We start from the raw sequence: 14,850 nt of genomic DNA on the forward strand, positions 1-14,850 counted from the left end.
TGCACACTCTTGGCATTCTCTCATCCAGCTTCACCTGTAATGCTTTTCAACAGTCTTGAAGGAGTTCCCACATATCCTGAGCTCTTGTTGGCTGCTTTTCCTTCACTCTGCAGTCCGACTCATCCCAAACCATCTAAATTTGGTTGAGATCGGGGGATTGTGGAGGCCAGGTCATCTGATGCAGCACTCCATAACTCTCCTTCATTGTCCTGTTGAAAAACAAATGATAGTCCCACTAAGCCAAAACCAGATGGGATGGTGTATTGCTGCAGAATGCTGTGGTAGCCATGCTGGTTAAGTGTGAATTGAATTCTAAATAAATCACAGACAGTGTCACCAGCAAAGAACCCCCACACCATCACACCTTCTCCTCCATGCTTTACAGTTGGAAATATACATTTGGAGATCATCCGTTCACCCACACCGCATCTCACAAAGAGAGGGCGGTTGGAACCAAAAATCTCAAATTTGTCAAAAATGTCAATTGCTCTTGTTTCTTTGCCCAAGCAAGTATCTTCTTTGCAGAAATGTGACCATGACATCCTGATTCACACAGTCTCCTCTGAACAGTTGATGTTGAGATGTGTCTGTTACTTGGACTCTGTGAAGCATTTATTTGGGTTGCAATTTCTGAGGCTGGTAACTTTAATGAACTTATGCTCTGCAGCAGAGGTGACTCTGGGTCTTCCATTCCTGTGGCGGCCCTCATGAGCCAGGTTCATCATAGAGCTTGATGCAAACATTCAAAGGTCTTGTAATTTCCCCCATTGACTGACCTTCATGTCTTAAAGTAATGATGAACTGTCATTTCTCTTTGCTTATTTGAGCTGTTCTTGCCATAATATGTGTCAGGATTTGGCCAGGGTTGTTCCGGTTTTTGGTCACTAGATGCCCCCATTGTGCTTTTTGACCTTTTGCTTTCCCTTGATCCCCATTATTATTTGCACCTGTGCCTCGTTTACCCTGATTGTATTTAAACCCTTTGTTTCCCTCAGTTCTTTGCTCTGTGTTTGTATGTTAGCACCCAGCCCTAGTATTCTGTGTACTCTTGTTGATCCCGGTGGACGCTCTTGTGGAATTCTGTTTTTTGTTCTTGTTTATTTATTTTTGAGTATCTTTTGAGGCTTTTTATGCTATACCTACCACCTTGTGGATTTACCTTGTTGTCTTGGAGGATTACCTTGTGGATTACCTTGTTCTTGTGGAATTCTTTTGAGCTTGTGGAGTTACATGTTTTCCTGAAGGACTTCACTTTTTACTTTATTAAATACACCGTCTCAAGTACTGCTGTGTCTGCCTCATCTTCTGGGTTCTGCTGACTATTCGTGGCTCAGTTGGTTAAGTGACTGTTTCTCACTCCGGAGACCCGGGTTCGTAACCGGGTCCTGACAATATGGACTTGGTGAAATAGACTTTTACCAAATAGGGCTATCTTCTGTACCACCCCCCCACCCCCACCCCACCCTCACCTTGTTACAACACAACTGATTGGCTCAAATGCATTAAGAGGGAAAGACATTCCACTAAATTAACTTTTACGGAGGGAGACCTGTTAATTTAAATGCATTCCAAGTGACTATCTCTTGAAGCTGATTGAGAGAATGCCAAGAGTGTGCAAACCTGTTATGAAGGCAAGGGTGGCTATATGAAGAATCTCAAATATAAATTGTATTTTTATTGTTGAAAACTTGATTTCATATGTGTTATTTCACCGTTTTGGTGTCTTCAATATTATTTTACAATGTAGAAACTAGTAAAAATAAAGAAAAACCCTTGAATGAGTAGGTAGTATGTTTTTTGTTGTTGTTGATAAAAACAAATACTTTTAGACTTTTACCCAAGTCGTATTTTACTGGGTGACTTTCACTTTTATTTTAGTCATTTTCTATTAAGGTATCTTTACTTTTACTCAAGTATGACTATTGAGTACTTTTTCCACCACTGGTGTATGTGTGTGTGTGTATATGTGTGTATGTGTGTGTGTGTGTGTGTGTGTGTGTGTGTGTGTGTGTGTGTGTGTGTGTGTGTGTGAAAGGGAGGGGGAGGGAGGGAAAGTGGAGGAGGGAGGGATCAGGGAGGGAGGCAGCAACACAGTGGGAGGACTATCCCGTGCCAGAACTTGTGGCGGCCCAAGTCGTATTTTACTGGGTGACTTTCACTTTTACTTGAGTCATTTTCTATTAAGGTACCTTTACTTTTACTCACGTATGACTATTGAGTAGTACTTTTTCCACCACTGGTGTATATATATATTTTTTTTTTTTGTGTGTGTGTGTGTGTGTGTGTGTGTGTGTGTGTGTGTGTGTGTGTGTGTGTGGAAAGGGAGGGGGAGGGAGGGATCAGGGAGGGAGGCAGCTACACAGTGGGAGGACTATCCCGTGCCAGAACTTGTGGCGGCTGCAGCAGCTAGCAGCCTCGTCTGACTGGAGGAAGTGTGTTGAGGGTTGATGGGAGCAGAGCTTCCATTTTAACACGGCCTGCAGCAGCCAACAGCCAATAGTAGGAGCCAGCAGCAACAGCCAGTAGTAGGAGCCAGCAGCAACAGCCCGTAGTAGGAGCCAGCATCAATAGCCAGTAGTAGGAGCCTGCAGCAACAGCCTGGGAGGGAGTAGCAACAGCCAGTAGTAGGAGCCAGCAGCAACAGCCAGTAGTAGGAGCCAGCAGCAACAGCCAGTAGTAGGAGCCAGCAGCAACAGCCTGGGAGGGAGCAGCAGTGGGGGCAGCAGAGCCTGAACAAAGTGAGCTCACAGAAGAAGTGCCTCTAATCACCGCATTCCAGCAGAGGAGAGCCAGTCAACTTCCTCTAAGCCTGTGTGACGGGCAGAGAGCTATTTTACTCGTCTTCACCTGGACTGGACTTTACCCAACTCTCCCTAGCAGTGTCTGACTGACGAAGGATTTTAAAGAAAGAAGGAAAATAAAAGTGACTTTCTTTGGTTCTAAAAAGGTAAGGTTTGGTGTTTTGAAGATGTTTGTAGTGCTATACTTGCAGGGGAGCTGGTTTCAGTGTTGCGCTAGTTCATCAAAGTAGTTCTGGAGTAGTTTCATGGAGTTTGGGGAAGTTTTAACCTGTGGTTCAGGCACATTTCGCTTCGGGGAATTGATTCAAAATACCAGGCGGGATTCAGGATAGAGAGAGAAGTGGGTTATTACCGGTGTCATTCAAACTACAAGCAGTGTGGTTGTGATTTGTTTGAATTCGACAGTGAGTGTAGTTCATTAAAAACCATGATCTCCTCATCAAGCTTTGGCTGCAGCTTTTCACACAGTGAGAGAATTGCACAACTGTAAATGTCATATTTGTTGAGCCGTCTTTTGCATTGGTTTGGGTCTCCATGCTTATTGGGGCTTTGCTGTGCTGGAGACCTTTATAATGTGAAACATATGGGACCATTCCAGAGGTAGCATAGGCCTCACATAGCTCTATGAGTCTTGCATTTAAAAACACCTTTTTTCAACCTCTTTTGTTGAATGGCTGGTCTGCTGGGAAAAGAAAAATATGGGGAGAGACAGAGACAGAGAGAGAGAGTGAAAGAGAGAAAAAAAACAAGTTCAACTCTTCAAGCCACAGCTGCTGTGTGGTATTCGAGGCCTCAGGCCCATTGTTGATGACATGTACAAGAGTCCCTTCTTACCTCACATAGGCTACACCCTGCCTCCTTACCGGTGTCTAGATCCCTCCCCTTTATCTCCTTAAAAGTCTGGATCCAAACACACACACACCTGCATTTACACCTTCGTATCTATAAAACAATCAGAAGAAAAGCTTGAATGCATCATGAACACACATTAGAACACATGTAACAGTATAACTTTAGACCGTCCCCTTGCCCATACCCAGGCTCAAACCAGGGACCCTCTGCACACATCAACAACAGTCACCCACGAAGCATCGTTACCCATCACTCCACAAAAGCCCTTGCAGTGCATGGGGAACCACTACTTCAAGGTCTCAGAGCAAGTGACGTCACCGATTGACCCCCGCTAACTAGCTAGCCGTTTCACATCCGTTATACACACACATCAAGATGTTTTTTCTCAACTATCAGTTGTGAAATGTGAAACGAGTGTAGAAAGAAGTTAGAAAACACATGAGTTCTCTTATCTTCTCTGTCTCTCTCTTTCCTTTGATAAATAGGCGGCAATTACAAAAACGGATTAGTAGGACCTCGTGGTTTGGACAGGTGGGTTGGCAAATGGCTGGTGTGTGTGTACAGCAAGCTAAGCTTAACAGGGCATTCTGTTCTTCACATGGCACAGACTGACTGTCGGTCTGAGGGCTGCTGGGGCAGTATTGTGTGTCACAGAAATGAAAGCTATCTCTTTTGTAGCCACACAGCACACATATGTAAGCCATTAGCTCGAGCGAAGAGAAGGAGAGAGAGAAAGAGAGAAAGTAAGTGAAAGAGAGGGATAGAGAGAGAGAGAGAGAGAGAGAGAGAGAGAGAGAGAGAGAGAAATAGAGGGAGGAGAGATAAAGTGGGAGTGTAATTCATTTTGGAACACATTCCTCTATGACCTTGGGAACGAAGGCGGTAATTAGGTGGTGCTTTAGGAGCCTGGTGGGTGCTCCTGTCACACATAGATTCCACTGAATTATTTATTTAGGTTCTTCTGTGGAGTTTTTTAAATATATATTTTTTAAATTGCTATGTTAGTTAACCCCTCCCTCTTCGAGGGACAAATATCGTAGTTTTTTGTTGTTGTTGCTTTTTTGCTACATATACAGTGGGGAGAACAAATATTTGATACACTGCCAATTTTGCAGGTTTTCCTACTTACAAAGCACGTAGAGGTCTGTAATTTTTTATCACAGGTACACTTCAACTGTGAATCCAGAAAATCACATTGTATGATTTGTAAGTAATTAATTTGCATTTTATTGCATGACATAAGTATTTGATACATCAGAAAAGCAGAACTTAATATTTGGTACAGAAACCATTTTATTGCATGACATATGTATTTGATCACCTACCAACCAGTAAGAATTCCGGCTCTCACAGACCTGTTAGTTTTTCTTTAAGAAGCCCTCCTGTTCTCCACTCATTACCTGTAATAACTTCACCTGTTTGAACTCATTACCTGTATAAAAGACATCTGTCCACACACTCAATCAAACAGACTCCAACCTCTCCACAATGGCCGAGACCAGGGAGCTATGTAAGGACATCAGGGATAAAATTGTAGACCTGCCCAAGGCTGGGATGGGCTACAGGACAATAGGCAAGCAGCTTGGTGAGAAGGCAACAAGATGACGGTCAATCACCCTCGGTCTGGGGCTCCATGCAAGATCTCACCTCGTGGGGCATAAAAGATCCTGAGGAAGGTGAGGGATCAGGCCAGAACTACACGGCAGGACCTGGTCAATGACCTGAAGAGAGCTGGGACCACAGTCTCAAAGAAAACCATTAGAAACACACTACGCCGTCATGGATAAAAATCCTGCAGCGCACGCAAGGTCCCCCTGCTCAAGCCAGCGCATGTCCAGGCCCGTCTGAAGGTTGCCAATTACCATCTAGGACGATCCAGAGGAGGATTTAGAGAAGGTCATGTGGTCTGATGAGACAAAAATAGAGCTTTTTGGTCTAAACTCCACTCGCCGTGTTTGGAGGAAGAAGAAGAATGAGTACAACCACAAGAACACCATCCAAACTGTGAAGCATGGAGGTGGAAACATCATTCTTTAGGGATGCTTTTCTGCAAAGGGGACATAACAACTGCACCATATTGAGGGGAGGATGGATGGGGCCATGTATCGCAAGATCTTGGCCAACAACCTCCTTCCCTCAGTAAGAGCAGTGAAGATGGGTCGTGGCTGGGTCTTCCAGCATGACAACGACCCGAAACACACAGCCAGGGCAACTAAGGAGTGGCTCTTTAAGAAGCATCTCAAGGTCCTGGAGTGGCCTAGCCAGTCTCCAGACCTGAACCCAATAGAATATCTTTTGAGGGAGCTGAAAGTCCGTATTACCCAGCGACAGCCCCGAAACCTGAAGGATCTGGAGAAGGTCTGTAAGGAGGAGTGGGCCAAAATCCCTGCTGCGGTGTGTGCAAACCTGGTCAAGAACTACAGGAAACGTATGATTGATCGCTGTAATTGCGAACAAAGGTTTCTGTACCAAACATTAAGTTCTGCTTTTCTGATCATGCAATAAAATGCTAATTAATTACTTAAAAATCATACAATGTTATTTTCTGGATTTTTGTTTTAGATTCCGTCTCGCACAGTTGAAGTGTACCTATGATAAAAATTACAGACCTCTACATGCTTTGTAAGTAGGAAAACCTGCAAAATCGGCAGTGTATCAACTACTTGTTCTCCCCACTGTACATACATTTTACCTATACATTTGACATACTCTTTTAACATATACATTTCAAATACATGGTACTTTTATATATAACAATAATACATTACCAAACAAACTATTTAATCCCAACCCTCAGCCACTCTCAGCCCATCCCACCTATCACCTCAGACCACCCCTCAGCCACTCTCAGCCCATCCCACCTATCACCGTAGACCAACCCTCAGCCACTCTCAGCCCATCCCACCTATCACCGTAGACCAACCCTCAGCCACTCTCAGCCCATCCCACCTATCACCGTAGACCAACCCTCAGCCACTCTCAGCCCATCCCACCTATCACCATAGACCAACCCTCAGCCACTCTCAGCCCATCCCACCTATCACTATAGACCAACCCTCAGCCACTCTCAGCCCATCCCACCTATCACCGTAGACCAACCCTCAGCCACTCTCAGCCCATCCCACCTATCACCGTAGACCAACCCTCAGCCACTCTCAGCCCATCCCACCTATCACCGTAGACCAACCCTCAGCCACTCTCAGCCCATCCCACCTATCACCATAGACCAACCCTCAGCCACTCTCAGCCCATCCCACCTATCACCATAGACCAACCCTCAGCCACTCTCAGCCCATCCCACCTATCACCATAGACCAAGCCTTAGCCACTCTCAGCCCACCCCACCTATCACCATAGACCAACCCTCAGCCACTCTCAGCCCATCCCACCTATCAGCATAGACCGCCCTTGTTTGGTTTCCATGTGCCATATATTTTTCAATTGTGCTGTGATTATTTACAACATTTTTGAATCGTTCTAATCATATATTATCCACAGATTGTGAGCTAACGAAGAAAACCTTTCCTACAAGTATTATTGTATTATTTATTGACTGACTATGGCTTTCCAAATCGCCCAACACTGCTATTTGTAAGGTTCATTTTTTGTGCATGTTGTGATTTTTTAACCCTTCCTGAACCTGCGACCAGAAACAAGCTACATAGGGGCAATACCAGAATAAATTATCTATTGATTCTGTCTCTTCACAGCAAATCTTTTCTTTTCTGGTTCTTCTGTGTTGAATGAGGGTCAAAGCCGCAGTGCAGCTTTTTGTTTGCAACAGATTCCTCGGTTTTGTTTATTTCGGTTCTTCGGTGTTGAATGAGGGTCAAAGCCACAGTGTAAACCTATCGAGCGAGACAGGAAACAGGCAGAACAAACTGTGGCCTATTCTCTTCTCTCCAAAGCTACTTCATCCACCCAGCCTGTCATGTCATGGTGGGAGATGTTATCCCTTCTACTGTTTGAAGTGTGCTGCTGCTTTCTATCCATGCCAAGTTGTCTGAGTGACTGATGGGAATCAGGGAGGGTTATTAGATGGCGTCCAGATTGCTAATGCTAAATACCTTCGGGAGCAACTAGCCGTAGGAAGGATACTTGATATACTGCACCACAAGCAATGAACATGCAGTGCTGAGTTGAAAAGATGAACTTCATCCATTCACAACTACAGTGCCCCCCTCCCCCCACACACACACACCCCTTAACAATATCCCAGTAAGCAGCTAGAATTCCTGAAGCGTTTACGACACGTTTGGTGTGGCTGACGTTCGAAGACAAACAGCTTAGAAGATAATTCATGTGTACCTGTAACTTCGGGATAAGGATTGGCTCTAAGGGCTGGGTCGGTCGGGCTGGGGTGCGAAGCGGGGCTGGGCTCGAGCCCAGCTCGAGTTTGTGGTCTCGCAAGGGGCTGCTTATGGGGGTTCGTTGGGGTGGTGTCCGTTGGCGTTCTGAAGGTGGTTCGGTGGTGGTTGGGTTGGTGGTTGGCAGCGGCGACTCTGGACGTGTGCCGGGCCCTTCTCGCGGATCTCCCCAGCTTCGGTGCTCGTTGGCCTCGTCTCCGGCGGGTTGCCTCGGTCGGCGCCTAGCAGCTGACTTAGAACTGGTGTGGACCAGGGGAATCCGACTGTTTAATTAAAACAAAGCATCGCGAAGGCCCAAGGTGGGTGATGACGCAATGTGATTTCTGCCCAGTGCTCTGAATGTCAAAGTGAAGAAATTCAATGAAGCGCAGGTAAACGGCGGGAGTAACTATGACTCTCTTAGAGACAAGCCCCGGAAGATAGTGGAGCATGGAAAAACAAACTCAATACAATACAAGAAAAGGGAACTAAAAACCTAAATGAAATCGGCAGATGACCGGAGGGCCTCAACATAATATAACTACTAATATGTATATATAGCGGGCAAGAAATGTATAAACAAAGGGGCCTCTAAACAGGACCCCAGCACCCATTAATGGGGATGAGTACAAAGATAAGTTTAAGGCCCAAGCTTTGGGGCCGTGCCAGCAGTTAAAATTTAAATATAGCACCTGGCTGCCGGGCCTAGCACACTGACTCCCAGAGAGACAGTAGGCTCCTTGTGGCTGGTTTATACATTGGTCCACAGCATGGCCAAGTCCTCCCATTCTGAGCTGTACTGAGCCATATCCCCCCTGCAGCAATATCATATTAGTTTCCCTATTTCTTTTTTTAAATAGAAGTATGTCATGTTTGACTCATTCATAACATACTAACCTTAGGCCATGGTGGAAAGGCTGACTTTGTACTTTATTGACTATAGATTTGGGTTTTGTCAATGTTTGGTTAAGAGAGAACTGGGAGGTTTCTTTTTTAGTTTTTTAGTGTTGCTTACATTGACTGCTCTCCTTTTCACCACTGGAACATATTTCTGGTTGAATGTGACCATGGTGAATTCTAACTAACCCCAAAATGGACGGCATTGCCACAAACTACCCTTACAAAAAAATATTGCAGTCAGAGTGCAGTATAACTGCAGTTCAACTGCAGTACACTGCAGTCATTCTGCTATTGCTGCATCCAAAATACCACAGTCGACTGCAGCTACTGCACTTTTACTGCACTTTTAAAACTGCAAAAATGTTTTGTAAAGGTGTCATTCATGAACCAAGACCAGCCAATAAGAACAGTTCTAAGGTTGATGTTTTGAGCCAAGAATGGGGGGAGGTTGTTGGCCATCAGGTTGCCAGGGGCGGCCTGGGACAAGAATTCAGCCCTGGCATTTTATCCACACCAGCCCACATCGCAGCGTGACGCCAACTCACACACACCCGATACACTACTCAGGCAGGAGCACTGACACATAACATTGGCAATACAGTACACCATTTCTGAACCATTTCTGTACCAATGACAGGTGAGTCTTGGCCCTCCTCATTTTTTTAACCAGCTGATATTTAAAACAAATACAATAAATAAAAACACCACTGGAGGTACAACTCACCACTATAACTGTTCCTATGTCTGGAGATACAACTCACCACTATAACTGTTCCTCTGGAGATACAACTCACCACTATAACTGTTCCTCTGGAGATACAACTCACCACTATAACTGTTCCTCTGTCTGGAGTTACAACTCACCACTATAACTGTTCCTTTGGAGATACAACTCACCACTATAACTGTTCCGCTAGAGACACAACTCACCAATATAACTGTTCCTCTGGAGATACAACTCACCACTATAACTGTTCCTCTGGAGACACAACTCACCACTATAACTGTTCCTATGTCTGGAGATACAACTCACCACTATAACTGTTCCTCTTGAGATACAACTCACCACTATAACTGTTCCTCTGGAGACACAACTCACCACTATAACTGTTCCTATGTCTGGAGATACAACTCACCACTATAACTGTTCCTCTGTGGGACACAACTCACCACTATAACTGTTCCTATGTCTGGAGATACAACTCACCACTATAACTGTTCCTCTGGAGATACAACTCACCACTATAACTGTTCCTCTGGAGATACAACTCACCACTATAACTGTTCCTCTGTCTGGAGTTACAACTCACCACTATAACTGTTCCTTTGGAGATACAACTCCCCACTATAACTGTTCCGCTAGAGACACAACTCACCAATATAACTGTTCCTCTGGAGATACAACTCACCACTATAACTGTTCCTCTGGAGATACAACTCACCACTATAACTGTTCCTCTGTCTGGAGTTACAACTCACCACTATAACTGTTCCTTTGGAGATACAACTCCCCACTATAACTGTTCCTCTAGAGACACAACTCACCAATATAACTGTTCCTCTGGAGATACAACTTACCACTATAACTGTTCCTCTGGAGATACAACTCACCACTATAACTGTTCCTCTAGAGACACAACTCACCACTATAACTGTTCCTCTGGAGATACAACTCACCGCTATAACTGTTCCTCTGTGTGGAGATACAATTCACCATTATAACTGTTCCTATGTTTGGAGATACAACTCACCACTATAACTGTTCCTCTGGAGATACAACTCACCACTATAACTGTTCCTCTGTCTGGAGATACAACTCACCACTATAACTGTTCCTCTGTCTGGAGATAGAACTCACCACTATAACTGTTCCTCTAGAGACACAACTCATCACTATAACTGTTCCTCTGGACATACAACTCACCGCTATAACTGTTCCTCTGTGTGGAGATACAACTCACCACTATAACTGTTCCTCTGGAGATACAACTCACCACTATAACTGTTCCTCTGGAGATACAACTCACCACTATTACTGTTCCTCTAGAGACACAACTCACCACTATAACTGTTCCTCTAGAGACACAACTCACCACTATAACTGTTCCTCTGGAGATACAACTCACCACTATAACTGTTCCTCTGGAGATACAACTCACCGCTATAACTGTTCCTCTGTGTGGAGATACAATTCACCACTATAACTGTTCCTATGTTTGGAGATACAACTCACCACTATAACTGTTCCTCTGGAGATACAACTCACCACTATAACTGCTCCTCTGTCTGGAGATACAACTCACCACTATAACTGTTCCTCTGTCTGGAGATAGAACTCACCACTATAACTGTTCCTCTAGAGACACAACTCATCACTATAACTGTTCCTCTGGAGATACAACTCACCGCTATAACTGTACCTCTGTGTGGAGATACAACTCATCACTATAACTGTTCCTATGTTTGGAGATACAACTCACCAACTATAACTGTTCCTCTGTGTGGAGATAAAACTCACCGCTATAACTGTTCCTCTGTGTGGAGATACAACTCATCACTATAACTGTTCCTCTGTCTGGAGATACAACTCACCACTATAACTGTTCCTCTGGAGATACAACTCACCACTATAACTGTTCCTCTGTCTGGAAATACAACTCACCACTATAACTGTTCCTCTGTGTGGAGATACAACTCACCACTATAACTGTTCCTCTGTCTGGAGATACAACTCACCACTATAACTGTTCCTCTGTCTGGAGATACAACTCACCACTATAACTGTTCCTCTGGAGATACAACTCATCACTATAACAGTTCCTCTGTCTGGAGATACAAATCACCACTATAACTGTTCCTCTGTGTGGAGATATAACTCACCACTAGAACTGTTCCTCTGTCTGGAGATTCAACTCACCACTATAACTGTTCCTCTGTGTGGAGATACAACTCAACACAATAACTGTTTCTCTGTGTGGAGATACAACTCACCACTATAACAGTTCCTCTGTCTGTAGATACAACCTACCACTATAACTGTTCCTCTGTCTGTAGATACAACCTACCATTATAACTGTTCCTCTGGGGATACAACTCACCACTATAACTGTTCCTCTGTGTGGAGATACAACTCACCACTATAGCTGTTCCTTTGTGTGGAGATACAACTCACCACTATACCTGTTCCTCTGTGTGGAGATACAACTCACCACTATAGCTGTTCCTCTATGTGGAGAGACAACTCACCACTATAACTGTTCCTCTGTGTGGAGATACAACTCACCACTATAACTGTTCCTCTGTCTGGAGATATAACTCACCACTATAACTGTTCCTCTGTCTGGAGATACAACTCACCACTATAACTGTTCCTCTGTGTGGAGATACAACTCACAACTATAACTGTTCCTCTGTGTGGAGATACAACTCACCACTATAACTGTTCCTCTGTGTGGAGATACAACTCACCACCCTAACTATTTCTCTGTCTGGAGATACAATTAATCACTTTAACTGTTCCTCTGTGTGGAGATACAGCTCACCAATATAACTGTTCCGCTGGAGACACAACCTACCACTTTAACTGTTCCTCGGTGTGGAGATACAACTCACCACTATAACTGTTCCTCTGGAGATACAACTCACCACTATAACTGTTCCTCTGTCTGGAGATACAACTCACCACTATAACTGTTCCTCTGGAGATACAACTCATCACTATAACAGTTCCTCTGTCTGGAGATACAACTCACCACTATAACTGTTCCTCTGGAGATACAACTCACCACTATAACAGTTCCTCTGTCTGGAGATACAAATCACCACTATAACTGTTCCTCTGTGTGGAGATATAACTCACCACTAGAACTGTTCCTCTGTCTGGAGATTCAACTCACCACTATAACTGTTCCTCTGTGTGGAGATACAACTCAACACAATAACTGTTTCTCTGTGTGGAGATACAACTCACCACCCTAACTATTTCTCTGTCTGGAGATACAATTAATCACTTTAACTGTTCCTCTGTGTGGAGATACAGCTCACCAATATAACTGTTCCGCTGGAGACACAACCTACCACTTTAACTGTTCCTCGGTGTGGAGATACAACTCAACACAATAACTGTTTCTCTGTGTGGAGATACAACTCACCACTATAACAGTTCCTCTGTCTGTAGATACAACCTACCACTATAACTGTTCCTCTGTCTGTAGATACAACCTACCACTATAACTGTTCCTCTGGGGATACAACTCACCACTATAACTGTTCCTCTGTGTGGTGATACAACTCACCACTATAACTGTTCCTCTGTGTGGAGATGCAACTCACCACTATAGCTGTTCCTTTGTGTGGAGATACAACTCACCACTATACCTGTTCCTCTGTGTGGAGATACAACTCACCACTATAACTGTTCCTCTATGTGGAGAGACAACTCACCACTATAACTGTTCCTCTGTGTGGAGATACAACTCACCACTATAACTGTTCCTCTGTCTGGAGATATAACTCACCACTATAACTGTTCCTCTGTCTGGAGATACAACTCACCACTATAACTGTTCCTCTGTCTGGAGATACAACTCACCACAATAACTGTTCCTCTGGAGATACAACTCATCACTATAACAGTTCCTCTGTCTGGAGATACAAATCACCACTATAACTGTTCCTCTGTGTGGAGATATAACTCACCACTAGAACTGTTCCTCTGTCTGGAGATTCAACTCACCACTATAACTGTTCCTCTGTGTGGAGATACAACTCAACACAATAACTGTTTCTCTGTGTGGAGATACAACTCACCACTATAACAGTTCCTCTGTCTGTAGATACAACCTACCACTATAACTGTTCCTCTGTCTGTAGATACAACCTACCATTATAACTGTTCCTCTGGGGATACAACTCACCACTATAACTGTTCCTCTGTGTGGAGATACAACTCACCACTATAGCTGTTCCTTTGTGTGGAGATACAACTCACCACTATACCTGTTCCTCTGTGTGGAGATACAACTCACCACTATAGCTGTTCCTCTATGTGGAGAGACAACTCACCACTATAACTGTTCCTCTGTGTGGAGATACAACTCACCACTATAACTGTTCCTCTGTCTGGAGATACAGCTCACCAATATAACTGTTCCGCTGGAGACACAACCTACCACTTTAACTGTTCCTCGGTGTGGAGATACAACTCACCACTATAACTGTTCCTCTGGAGATACAACTCACCACTATAACTGTTCCTCTGTCTGGAGATACAACTCACCACTATAACTGTTCCTCTGGAGATACAACTCATCACTATAACAGTTCCTCTGTCTGGAGATACAACTCACCACTATAACTGTTCCTCTGGAGATACAACTCACCACTATAACAGTTCCTCTGTCTGGAGATACAAATCACCACTATAACTGTTCCTCTGTGTGGAGATATAACTCACCACTAGAACTGTTCCTCTGTCTGGAGATTCAACTCACCACTATAACTGTTCCTCTGTGTGGAGATACAACTCAACACAATAACTGTTTCTCTGTGTGGAGATACAACTCACCACTATAACAGTTCCTCTGTCTGTAGATACAACCTACCACTATAACTGTTCCTCTGTCTGTAGATACAACCTACCATTATAACTGTTCCTCTGGGGATACAACTCACCACTATAACTGTTCCTCTGTGTGGTGATACAACTCACCAATATAACTGTTCCTCTGTGTGGAGATACAAATCACCACTATAGCTGTTCCTTTGTGTGGAGATACAACTCACCACTATACCTGTTCCTCTGTGAGGAGATACAACTCACCACTATAGCTGTTCCTCTATGTGGAGAGACAACTCACCACTATAACTGTTCCTCTGTGTGGAGATACAACTCACCACTATAACTGTTCCTCTGTCTGGAGATATAACTCACCACTATAACTGTTCCTCTT

General features: G+C 44.1%; 1 protein-coding gene across 1 annotated transcript in view; it reads left to right on the forward strand.

The window, feature by feature from the left end:
- The first annotated feature begins 2,383 nt into the window (after positions 1-2,383).
- Positions 2,384-14,850, forward strand: part of LOC135558791 (tensin-3-like) — a 90,542-nt gene continuing 78,075 nt past the window's right edge. The window contains exon 1 of the mRNA XM_064992927.1: positions 2,384-2,947. The gene's annotated coding sequence lies outside the window, so the exon portion shown is untranslated. The remainder of the gene's footprint in view (positions 2,948-14,850) is intronic.

The sequence above is a fragment of the Oncorhynchus masou genome, chromosome 17 (assembly GCF_036934945.1).
Source record: "Oncorhynchus masou masou isolate Uvic2021 chromosome 17, UVic_Omas_1.1, whole genome shotgun sequence".
In the NCBI taxonomy this organism is placed as follows: Eukaryota; Metazoa; Chordata; class Actinopteri; order Salmoniformes; family Salmonidae; genus Oncorhynchus; species Oncorhynchus masou.